At 39.5% G+C, this 13,604-nt stretch overlaps 1 long non-coding RNA gene across 1 annotated transcript; it reads right to left on the reverse strand.

The window, feature by feature from the left end:
* Window positions 1–5,867: 5,867 nt before the first annotated feature.
* LOC147603623 (uncharacterized) lies at window positions 5,868–8,323 on the reverse strand. The gene is made up of 2 exons (XR_015265565.1): window positions 8,080–8,323; window positions 5,868–6,940 (listed from the first exon to the last, which is right to left on the reverse strand). It is a non-coding gene; the product is annotated as an uncharacterized LOC147603623 (long non-coding RNA).
* Window positions 8,324–13,604: the final 5,281 nt, after the last annotated feature.

Raw genomic sequence — 13,604 nt, forward strand, 5'->3', positions numbered from 1 at the left:
TTGTGACATTTATGAAACTCAAGGCTCAATATTATCCAAATAAAGTGGCTAGTGGTGAATTGCAGATGATGAAGAAAAAACACATACCTACATGCCACGATTCCATACAAAACTTGTACATGACAATATAGATGGAGCCATCATTGTCATATGTGTAAGCCTCACATATATAACCAAGTTTGTCCATGATGATGTAAAATGTCCATGTGAGATTCTTTAGGTTGGATGAGACCAAGGATAGATGAAAATGAGCATGAAGTCAAAGCGGTTTAGTTTGAAGTTAAAATGGGGAAGGAAATTGTGGCTCATAATTTAGTGGGTAGAATAACAAGAAGTTAAATTCTAGCTAGAATTTTTGATCTAGTTCTTTCAATGACATCATGGCAAGAAGGAGTGGTGTATTAATAATTTAGTTATTTAATGGAATCTAGCCTCCAAAACTAAATAACACCTCTCCTTTCTTGATATCATGAAAAATTAAAGAAATCAAAATCTAATTTGCTTCAAATATTCATATAATTCCTACTTCACTTTTTTTAATCGCGCATGAAATGTGCACTTTTCAAGGCTACAAGAAAATCTCAACAATCACAATCTTCATTAGTTATAGATATTGAGTTATTGCTTTATTTGGCTTAGCCAATAGGCTTTGATCATCACTCGCTCTACTACACTTCTTCATTAGTTATAGAGATTGAGTTATTGCTTTGTTGGATTTAGCCAATAGTCTTTGATCATCACTACTACACTTCTTTTTTTGCATATTACTTTGTAAAATAGTCATCTTAATAATTTATAAAACATGGGCTAGGCCTAGAGGTGTAGATTTGACAAATATTATAAATGAATATCCTAATGATTTTCCCAGGTACTTTCTCTTTCACATGACCTTATTACCCCGAAGTACATCATTCTCAAACCTATAAATGAATACCCTTTATATTCATATATCACATCATAAGCTTGTTATTAAGTTTTCATGTAGGTATATTGAGAACTCCATGTAGGTAATATATTGAGAAAGAAAGCCACATATCTTATCTTCCATAAGGCACCTTAGAGAGAAAAAGCCTTAAGTGTTAATTAATCCCTTGTGTTTACACGTATTAATTAATGTCACCTACATGAACCAAACATCCCTCGCTCACATCGCACCTCCTCCCCTTGTTTGGCTTGGCCCTCAACACCTAATCACCACCTCCCCTCCCATTGCTTAAAACAAGGATGTCCCCTCTTAGGAGAAGCTAGAGAGAGAGAGAGAGAGAGAGAGAGAGAGAGAGAGAGAGAGAGAGAGAGAGAGAGAGAGAGAGAGAGAGAGAGAGAGAGATGCCCCACCTCACAATGGCAAGAGAAAGATAGAGGGATTCTTGTGCATGCTTGCTATTCATGGAGAGAGCATTCCTTGTATCTTTATGTACTATTTTTCTTTAAAGAAAAACTCAAACCAAGGTCCATACACCATGCCCTCCTTAGACACCATCTTTATGCTTGCTATTCATGGAGAGAGCATTCCTTGTATCTTTATGTACTATTTTTCTTTAAAGAAAAACTCAAACCAAGGCCCATACACCATGCCCTCCTTAGACACCATTTAGAGGTCAAATTAAGGTTCATACATTAAACCCTTTGACATTTTTATTTATTGAAAATATAAATGATTGCCGGACCACATTAAGTAATCTAGTCTTGTTTGGGGATATTAGAATCATGAGTCATTTGAGCTACAAATGATTATAGAAAACCAAGGTGTCAAACCACCATACACAAAACCCTTAGACACCATTAAGGTCCCAAATAAGGTCCATACACTCAACCCTTTAACATTTTTATTTATTGAGAACACAAATGACTACGGGATCATACTGCCATTTAGTCTTGTTTGGTGCCATATTGGTGGGTAATTAGGAAATTGATAAACCGAGTGATCGAAACCGAGCAACCCTAAAAATCAAGCAGAAAACCATAGGAATTTCACTTCATAGAGCTAGCAAGACTATTGTCAACCTTATAAATATTGAGATTCTTTATCCTCTTCATTGCCCTTAGTATTATCTTATTAGCATTAGGGACATCATGCCGCTAAAGGATTAATATAATCACTTATAGCATATATTATGACATATTAAAACCTCATGTGGTCATCACAAATATTCACAGTTCTCTAATAAATTAGAACTAAAATTTACTACAAATTATTGTAACACCACCATAGGTGTATTATAAACAAAAAATTTGTTTTCAAAATTATACAACTCAGGATTGGCGAGTAGCTACATGAAAACATGAATTTGATAATTTAATGAGTTCTCATTCCTTACACCATTCCAAAAAGTTTCTAATTTGCAAGCCATACTCCAAGCAACTAAATGACATACAAAATATGTAGCCCCTAATGTAAGTACTGAGACAAAAGTTAAGTAACTAAACGATATATAAAATGTGTAGCCCCCAATGGCACTACTAATACTCAAAATGTAAACAAACACACAAACTAAAATACAATATATAGATGCTGACTATTTGCAATAAACATGGCGAGCCTCCCTCCACAATGCTTCACAAATAACAACTACGAAGCACACAATTGCACATAGTGATCATGATAATGTTTTAGAGTGCCATGTATGCCTAAAAAGACACTTGCTTTGTTAGTCATAATCTCTATGGAGATGTCCATTATTTTATTTCAAAATATTTTATTTGAATTTTTTTTATCATTTATCAAGATTAATGTATTTAATCAGTTATGTGCGTTGTTATGATATAATTAAGAATAACATGTTTAACCAATTGTGTGCACTGACTAAAATTATTTTAGATGTGTAGGTGATGAATGAGTGGTAAATTATATGTAAATCATGGGTGAAACATATGTTGAACCACTATAGGATATTTTGAAAGACATGTGAATACCTTTTATGGTTTTATATTTAGGCATCAATATTTTTGTAAGGTGTGATACCTTTGTACATACCAAATAGTATCTTATATATACTTTTGGTAGGCCCAAGACTTTATATTATTGTTTTTACTCTCATAAACTCAAAAAGTATTTGTGCTTTTTTTGGAAGGTCTTTTTGAAAAGCAAGCTTGTGATTGTGAATTAGAGTTCCTTCTCCAAGTGTCATAAAGATCTCGACATTGGTATCAGAGCTTTGGGAACCACTCCAGGAAAAGGGTTTTTGAAGAAAAATTCAAAATCAAGGTTTATGCAATTTATTTGGTATAAATAATACCAAAGGTTTGATTTTTAGGAATTACTAAAGCTCTCAACAAATCAAAGGAAAATTATCACGAGAAAAAGAAAAGCATGCAAAAGCTTCCACATCAAGGGTACAAGTATATTGGACAAAGAGAGGAGCTCACAAAAACCCAAAGGGTAAAGAAAGCAAAGCTCTAGAAACCTTTGGACAAAAGAGTTGAATGGTGTATTAGAATTTTATGAGCAATCGCCGGCAACATAAGAAAAGAGGAGAGAGAAAATAATGGCCGAGTAGCAAAGAGGGAGAGAGAGAAAAAGGAATCTGGCAGCTGAGAAAAATTGAAAACAGGAGAGCGCTCTTCAGCCCATGCTCTTTCCAATCATAAGGCCAAATTTGGAAAGGATGGGAGAACCCCAAAAACGGTTTTACTCTTGTGAGTGGTCTCTAAAAAGTGGAAAGTGGTTTTCCGAGGAAAGGTGACAAGGATTTGTAACCCTTGATCTAGCCTATATACTTTATAAAGCTAGCTACTCTACAACGCTTTGGACTTAAAAGCTTTTAAAAAAAGAGCTTATCATTTAGCTTTACAAACTAACACTTGGCTTTTCAAGGCATATTGTAAAGCTTATAAGGCTTACATAAAAGCAAAGTTTAAAACCTACAAGCCTTCAAATACAAACAAGAGGAGATCTTTAAAAGGATTTTTTTGTCAAAAGTTATTTTTTTTTGCGAAAAAAAGACACAGGAGTCTCAAAAGTTTTAAAATCTGAAGCCGATGGATCATTTCTCAATCCTCTCACACGGGCATAAGTGATCAATCTACACAAAGGAACTCGAGGACTAGTCGAACTCCACATCACCCTCACTTTTTAATCACATCACCTCCACTTGCCAATTGGAGGTCAAGATCAATAACCTCATGTTCCCCACTTTCCACATCCTCACTTCCCTTAACATTCACTCCATGTGTGGGTCCAATTTAGTTTGGATATTTAAAGCATGTGTCGTGTGAGGTGGATAGGTCACGTGGTTGGTGTGAGATGGAGGCATGATCTATTGAGGGTGACAAAGCATGCGAGGTGTAGGTGTATGGCCATGAGAGGCATATGGGTGTGAGCCTCGGGAGGTGGAAGGTCGTGATGATGGTTATCAGAAGAAGTCATGGCTAAAGTCGTGAAGCAAGAGGTGAAGAGGGCGACATTATTGAGAGTCAAGGGCAAAATAAGGCAAAAAAAAGGCCATGCAGTTCCATGAGGCAAACGTGACATCGTGTTTGCTTCATGGAGCTACTGGGGCTTTTTTTTTTTGCTTTTTCAAGTTGCGCAAGGTGATCACCCATATCGTACACTTTCAAGTGTTTGAAGATTGGTCTAACCTTCTCAACAGTCATAAAGAGATCAGTCAAGAAGGTTCGATGGAAAAGGTGATGAGGCAAGTAGCTATTGCACATGGAATGGGCAGGATGGTGAGTATCCTCACCTGTAGAGAGCGACATGTTATAGGAGATGCCGCCTAGGTGAAGGTTGTATGGTGTAGAGTGAGGTGCTAGGAGATGCAATTGGTTGAGGTCATGAGGTGGGGGCATGGAGATGACATAGGCAGAAGTCGTGAGGGAAAAATTCCATGAACGGATACTCTTCTTGAGATGAGGAGGACGTAGTTTGATGTTGATGACATTAATGGGGATGGCCATGTGATGGACAGAGATGTGAGGGAGACAATCGATGGAGAGCAGAAGGTGACATTGAAGGAGGCAATGTCAAAGATGGTGGTCGGGGGGTGGTCAAGGAGTGAGGTGGACATGGCACGTGGTGATGATGCAGGGGGGAGAAGGCCTGGAAGCGGTGAAGGATATTGGAGGTGGAGATGATTGTGTGTGCTACAAGGAGGTCAACAGTTGCCATTGGGTGTATGTATGCACACTGGTTGTGACATTTGAGTGTAGTATGGTAATGTCTTGGTCTTGTCCTCTCTGCTTTCATGCCATCTTTGCTTTGTCTGGGTACAAGTTTTCCTTGGCTTGAATAATTATTAATATAGCCATTAATAATTTCAACCTATCTATGCTATGATTCTTAGCCAAATTGCACTCAATGTGACCCCTTCCACATCATAATTGTAAATGCTAAATTTATTGTTTAGCTAATAGAACTTAAACAACTTAAATTTACGAAATGAAAATCCACAATATCAAAGCAAGATAATTTTTCATTAATTTTGAATATCAAAATGAAAAAAAAGGACTTGATGAACATAACAAAGCAAGCAATGATGCAACATCCTCTCTAAGCATAGTCAATTCGTATGCTAGATAAAGAAGTGATGATTGTTAGAAAAAGATTTCCAAATAATATAATCACATCAACAACTTTTAGAAAATGATTTCTTAGTGTGTGTTAGTCCTCCCGCAAGAGCTTTTATAAGCTGCACATACCACACATTTTTCTTTTTGTTAGTAAAATGATGATACTATAAAGCCAAAATGACGCATACTATAAAACCACAGTAATCATAGCACATATTTAAAATAATTAGCACCTACTTAAATCATATTTAAAATAATTAGCACCTACTTAAATCACAAAAACCAAAACTCTATGTTGCAAAATTGCATGTAGTTTGGCTCCAAGTCAACACAAATCACAAATCCTGCACATCAAACGTAGAGGTGGGGTGTCAGCAATCCTCCATAATCGACAATCCTCCAAAATTGAGAATTGAGAATTGAGAACCAAGGTACACACTAATCCCTCTCGGCCTAAAATATGTGTTTAAGGAAGTTTTTGAGATCACATACATACACATTCCCACCTTATGTTTCTTTCCCAACCCATCATGGTAAAGGCAATGCTCAAAATTAGCCAAGATTTAGCACTACATAATAGAGAAATGCGCATAAATAAACCTTTTTTCAATCCCAGTGAAAAAAAGGATGACCTTCGAGCTTAGCTGGTTTTGTTGAAAAAATGCATCGGTCAATTGGTTTTATAACTGAAATTTCAAAAAATTGAGTCTTTGAATTCAAGGTTAAGCATAATAACAATTGGTTTTCTTAATTTGACCTGTAAAAATAACACTAAAGGATGGTTTTTTTCTTGACAACACTGGGACTCCGGTTATAACTAAACGGTATACATTTTGTCCCTTGAAGACAAAGACAATGCCAAATTTTGATTAAGTTTCTTGAATTTCAGCCCATACAATACACTACAAACCGTTTTTTTTTTTAATGCACCAATCACTCGGGATAAAATTCCTTTTTGAATTCACATTAGCCTATAGTTTTGAAAAATATGTCTTTATTACTTGATCTGTCAGTTTCATGAGAAGCCAACGAAAAATATGTGTGTTTTCTCCAACGAAAAATATGTGTGTTTTCTCCAAAAAAAGTTTCCGGAACACCAGCTGACGCACCCCTTTCCCAAACACTCAGACGAATTTTGCAATGGTGGCTCTGACAATGTAAAGTGGTGAAAGACCTTGAGATAATCCTCAGAAACTTGGTTACAGAGTGAGTATGTATGCCAAATGTGGTGCGCTAAAAAAAGCACAGCAAAGTGCTTGACGAGCTTCTTGTTCGGGACGTAGTCTGTTGGAATGCACAAATCGCAGGATACTCCCAACATGGGCAGGCCAGGGAAGCACTGAACTGTTTTGAATGAATGCACCACGAGGGCCTCTCTCCAGACATGGTCACCTTCACTTGCATCTTGGAGCTTGTGGCAGCATAGGAGCAGCTGACAAGGGCAAACAAATTCATGATGAGATTGTCAGTCAGGGGTTGCTGGGAAAAGATATTGTGCTTGGCACTGCTTTGGTGGACATGTATGCCAAATGCGGTGCGTTCGCAAAAGCACAGCAAGTGCTTGACGAGCTTCCTGCTCGGAACATAGTCTCTTGGTCTGCACTAATCGCACGATATGCCTAACAGGGGCAGGGTGAGGAAACACTGAACTGTTTTGAATGGATGCAACACGAGGGGCTCTCTCCAAACACGGTCACCTTCACTTGCATCTTGAAGGCCTGTGGCAGCATAGGAGCAGCCAAGAAGGGCAAACAAATTCATGATGAGATTGTTAGTCAGGGGTCGCTTAGAAAAGATATTGTGCTTGGCACTGCTGTGGTGGACATGTATGCCAAATGTGGTGCGCTCGCAAAAGCACAGCAAGTGCTTGACAGCTTCCTGTTCGGGACGTAGTGTCTTGGATTGCAGGATATGCCCAACAGGGGCAGGACGAGGATAGAGGTATTTTTGGTAGATTTATAATAATTCAAGGAAACAAGGAGAGCATTTGTGTGCATTTGCGACCACAAACGCCTCCAGAGCGGGCGGGAAGACCAAGCCGCCTCCGGGATACCAAATCTTGCACTGACAGAGGGATCTACAAGGGTGGGGGGTGGGGAAGTTGTATGCATTTGCTATCATGTGGGTTATGAGGCTGCCCAGATGTGGGATGTTGTATGTATTTGCTATCATGTGGGTTATGAGGTTTCCCAGATATTGCAACCTTGCAGTCTCTGCCATTAAGCCATGCAAGCAGGTTTCCCATGTAGAGAGATCAATGCCTTGTTTGAAGGGTTTTATCCTTAATGTAATTGCCAAGGTTTGGGTTGCATTTGTCCCCTTAATGAATTGGCCTTACTGTATTGGGAAAAAAAAAAGAAGTAACAGTTTTCAACCCATGCAGTGAAGCATGCCCTTTTTGGATTGAACCTACATGCTTCAATCTTGAATCCATGAAACAATTAAATTAATTAATCAAGCAAAAGATGGACATAACAATCAAGGGAGAATCGCACAAATTGAAACCAGGAAAAAATTGAGATGATGAGGGTATGGAATTGAGAGGATTGCTGAGTGAGAGCAAAGTCTCACCTCTGAGAATTCTGAAGGCTCCTCTGGAACATCGTTTCGATCGAGTTCAGCTGCGTCTTCTTCATCGAATGCAGGTTCCTCGATTGGCGCCTCTACAACAAAACCCTAACCATAAAATCTGGGCGCCATCTAAACCCTAACCCTAACAGCAAACACGGGCTATGTGATTGAAAGAAATTCCTAACTAGCCCTAACCCTTAAGCGCCACTAACCTAGCCTCCTTAGCATTAGCATGGCGGCAGTATTCGCACCTGCACATGCAAGTGAAAAATTGATTCACGATACTTAATCGTAACTTTGGGTTTGGTGCTCCACCTAAAACACATGCAAATTTTACTAAGGCACAACTAAACTTTGGGAGGGGGGTTGAATTCAATTTGAGAGAGAGAGAGAGAGAGAGAGAGAGAGAGAGAATGGAATTTTGTGTGTATGGTATATGTGTTCTATTTGGGGGATGGTTGAGGATTGTAACTCCAATTTGATGTGTGTTCTATTTTAGGGGCAATCGAGGATTGTAACTCCAATTTGATGTGTGTTTTTTTGTGTGTGTCTGAGAGAGAGAGAGAGAGAGAGAGAGAGAGAGAGAGAGAGAGCCCATGAATCTTTGTGAGTGTGAGTGTGTGCGTTTTGTGTGTGTGTGTGTGTGTGTGTGTGTGTGTGTGTTAAGAAGTGGGGGAAGGAGGGTGCCTTTCCTCCAATTCAGAATTTCAAGGGGCCACAAAAGGTCATAGATCTTCACAATATTTGTACTTCAATTATAGAAACCTATGAAGTATAATTAGTTTATAAGAAAATTTGTGTGATTAAGTTAAGCGAAATGTAGAGTTAGCTAATGTCATGAGTACCGAAACAAGACTTATTGCATGAATTGTATACTAAATATAGCCTAGTTTTAGCACATTTTTTTGGGACCAATAATATTTATTTATATTAACTATTCAAAAACTCGCATACGTCAACCCCAAAGACTCAACTCTCTACTCTTTTTTAACCTCATTCAAGATTTTACATAGAAATTCCCATCTTTCATCCTCACACAAGAAGCAAGACTGATCCCACGAAATCTGATACCCCAGCAATAAGCAAGCCTCCAGAGTAATGGCCTCAGTAGTCCAGCCCCGAAGGGACTATTTTTCTAACATACCCCCATGCTTTGACCAAACCTTGACAGTAGGTCTACTGCCAACCGAGTTCTCAATAAAGTTTGATACCATCAATCCATGTCTAGTCCTTGAATACAGAACATTGGCATCCCCTTTTCTCATTAATGCATAAATATCCCTAATTTTTCCCTCCTTCAGTTTGACACCATTAATCCAAGTCCAGTCCTTGATCTAGAGTGAAGTATCAGTAGCTATGGAACATAATTCCCTATGTAACATCTCCATCATCTGAGTCATCAAGTCCCTCTCTCTCCTCCAGGTTAATTAAAACTCCTTAGATAAGAGGTTCACCTCTTTCCACCCAGCCAAATCCCTCTCCCAGCAGCAGTCAGCCGCCAGATATCTAATACCTTTGTTGTTGAGAATCTTTGCCACATCAATATCAAGTGAAGCTAGGGGGGATTAAACTTATAAGTCCACCATAACCCCAAGGACAACATAGAGTTACCAATTACCCTCCCCCCACCGTCCCAAGCCATGAAACCCAAATTATCTTTCCAATAATTACATATCATTTTGTAAAAATCTGAACATGTGACTTTAAGAGGAGCATAAGAGGAGCAAGCCCAAAGCTTTGCGAAAAGCTTCGAACTTCTCACGAGGAAGCGCCTTTGTGAAAAGATCAGCGAGGTTGTCCTATGTTGGCACATAGGCCAAGCTGATCTCTCCTCTGCTGAGAGTCTCTCCCTGACATAGTGATAATGCACCTCAATGTACTTTGTGCGAGCATGTAAAATTGGGTTTCTCGCAACTGCCAATGCGCTTTGACTGTCAGTGTGAAGATAGAGGTGGGCAGACTCGCAACTGCCAATGCGCTCTGACTGTCAGTGAAGATAGAGGTGGCAGACTCCTGTCCAACACCCAAGTCAGCCCCATAAGCCGTCTGAGCCACACACACTCAACCATAGCTGTGAAAGCTGCCCTGTACTCAGCTTCACAACTAGAAGTGGCCACAGTAAGTTGCTTCTTGCTTAACCAAGATATGCATGAGCTACCAAGCATGAAACAAAAACCACTTGTGGATACTCTTGTGTCATAGCAACCAGCCCAATCTGAGTCCGAAAAAGCATGTAAATCTGGCGACAATGATCCCCCCTTGGGATAAAACAACCCAAGATGTATGGTGCCACTCAAGTAGTGAAAGATGCGTTTTTTAACTGCCTTCCAATGCTAAGACCCTGGGCTATGCATAAACTTGCTCACCTGTGAGACTGCAAACTGAATGTCCGGCCTCATAATGCATACATAAATGCATACATAAATGAGGCAACCAACAGCTGTCTGATAGAGTGTGACATCAAAGTGATCTCCAGCATCATGAAGACTCAACTTCAAACCTGTCTCCATTGGAGTAGCAATAGGCTTGCAGTCTTCAAGGCCAAATCTCTGTAATAATGTCTCAATATACTTTGTCTGACACAAAGCAATACCTCCATCACACTGCTTAAATTGTATCCCCAAATAATGATGTAAATGCCCCAAATCTGACATCTCAAAAGAGGCATTCAAATCAGCCTTAAAATCAGTAATATGACTCTCATTTGGTCCTGTGAGCAGCATGTCATCGACATAGAGAGCAACGATTAGATGTACATCATCCACACATTTAACATACAAAGTGCTTTCTGTTGGACTATTATGAAAACCATATGTAGTCAAATATGCATGTATCTTTTCATACCAAGCTCGTGAAGCTTGCTTTAAACTATATAAAGCCTTTTTCAACCTGGCAAATCTCCATTCAAGAACGCAGTCTTTATGTCCAATTGATGTACACTCCAACCATTATGAGCTGCCAATGCACAAATGCTACGAATGGTAGTTATACGACAAGTGGGAGCAAAGGTCTCATCAAAATCAATGCCCTTTTCTTGAGCATAACCCTTTGCAACAAGTCTAGCCTTATAGCGCGATCAACACTGCCATCTGGCTTTCGTTTCAACTTAAAAACCCACTTACATCCAATGACCTTTTTACCAATAGGCAAATCACACAAAGACCATGTACCATTCTTCATTATAGCATCATATTCACTTTGCATTGCAGCCAACCAATTTTTTGATTTTTGTGCCTCATCAAATGTTCTTCCTCTTTAGACATACTAGACACAGCCAAAGCATAATAATCTGATGCATAAGAGGCATGCTAAAAACCTGAATGAGTACGACTAGACATAGGTGCATCAATTTTACTATCATGCAAGGTTTGCACCAGCCATTTAGGCATACCTCTAGCCTGCTCATTTTCAGCCCTATCCTCATGAATTACATCCTGTAAATCTACATCAGAAATAGGCTGATCTATGATGTCGTTTTGAAATCTGCATAGGCTGAATATTTGCCTCATTAGGACTTACATTTGAATTCCCACCTGTAAAGAGAGGCAATAACGTATCAAATACATCCCGTGAGCTCACACCTGTCTCTTTGGTACATGATAACAAAGGCTGCACAGCATCTTCCACAAAAACAACATCTCGACTAATCAAGATATGCTTTGACTGCGGATGATACAATCTGTAACCCTTGCTCTCAGCACTGTAACCAACAAAATAGCCTTATCATCCAATTTTCTGCGTTGTTGCACAGGCACTAAAGCATAGGCCAAGCAACCAAAGACACGCAAGTGACCAATAGAAGGCTTCCTGCCATGCCAAGCTTCGTATGGAGTAATAGACTGCAAGGCCTTAGTGGGACACCTGTTGAGTACATATGCAGCACACATGACAGCCTTAAGCCAAAACGCATGTGGCAAAGCTTGGCTCTTGACCATACATCATGCCATCTCCATAAGTGACCTATTTTTTCTCTCAGCAACACCATTTTGCTGAGGGGTATATGGCACTGTACATTGGTGTTTTATCCCACGACTAGCCAGAAATGCATCAAACTCTTTAGACATGTACTCCCCCCCTCGATCAGAATGGAGGGTGCCCACATTACAATTGGATACATTTTCAACCATAAGCAAAAACTGTTTGAAGCACAAAAACACTTCGGACTTTGCCTTCAGTGGATATACCCATGCATGCCTTGAGTAATCATCAATGAAAGTCACGAAGTATAAGTGTTTAGCAAATGACGGAGTTTGCATAGGCCCATATACATCACTATGTACAAGTGGCAATTTGCGATTGGCCTGCACAGAACCATCCTTTGGAAACGCAGAACGCTGCATTTTGCCCAAAATACAGTCTTCACAAACATGTTTCAATGGTGCCTCAAGAGGGGGCAATGAAGCAACCATATCAAATTTTTGCAAACGCAGCAAACTAGCAAAGTTCAGATGACCAAAACGAGCATGCCATAGTTTTGCATCTGAAACTGCCTTTTCATCAGAAACTGTATTTGTTGAATCTTCCATACACTTGTCATAAGAATTGAGCCTATACAGCCCACGAAACAAGGTGCCAGATACAATAATTGTATCACCAAAAGTCTAGCAAATCCACAAATTTGACTACAAATCCAAGTCTAGCAACAAGCGCAGAGACAGACAATAGATTCTTCTTTATCCCTGGCACATACAAAGCATCTGAAAGTGTGACAGCGCTGCCATTTGTAGCAGTAAGCATAATTTTACCAATGCCCTTCACTGGGTAAGAAGCATTATTGGCACATGTGACAGTATTCCCATTAGGGACAGCCTCAAGACAAGTGAACATATCATGATGCGAGGTAATGTGCTTTGTAGCACCACTGTCAAAATACCATACATGAGAGTCAACAGAAACTGCCAAACATGCATCATGTACAGATGGGTCATACTGGCAATACACGCTAAACGCCCATTCTGTATCCTGCACAACATTTGCAGAATCTGCATTTGTAGAAGCATCCGCTATTGTGGCTACATTTGACTCTTCCTTCTTTGCCTCTTTAGCCTTTAGCTTAGGGCAATTCTTAATGACATGATCAGTTACCTTACAATAGTTGCACCTGATCTTTTTCTTGCCTTTATCAAGAGCCTTCTTAGACCTATTGTTACTACCTGTGGAAGGAGAAGAAGTTGCAGACCTATTAATAGGAGAAGAAACAGTGGAAGGGGCTGCCTTACCTCTTCTTCTCTGCTGGGCAGCAATAAATGCCTGATCAAGTGCACGCTGCCTAGCCCTGTTTTGCCTGGTGGACTGCGCTTCTTGCAAGAGCTTGTTGACTAAAGTATCATACTTGACAACATCAGGTCTATCCTCAGTAACAAGTCTCCACGTGGAAGCAAAAGTCTGATATGACTCAGGTAAAGCATCAAGAACAGTCTGCATAAGAGAATGATAAGGAATAATCTCACCTGCAGAAATCAACTGTTCCTTGAGATCTTTAATCTCAGCAAGAAAAACATTCATGTCATCATCTTCCTGCTGCA

The sequence above is a fragment of the Cibotium barometz genome, chromosome 63 (genome assembly GCF_041138505.1).
Source record: "Cibotium barometz isolate CiBa-2024 chromosome 63, ASM4113850v1, whole genome shotgun sequence".
Taxonomy (NCBI): domain Eukaryota; kingdom Viridiplantae; phylum Streptophyta; class Polypodiopsida; order Cyatheales; family Cibotiaceae; genus Cibotium; species Cibotium barometz.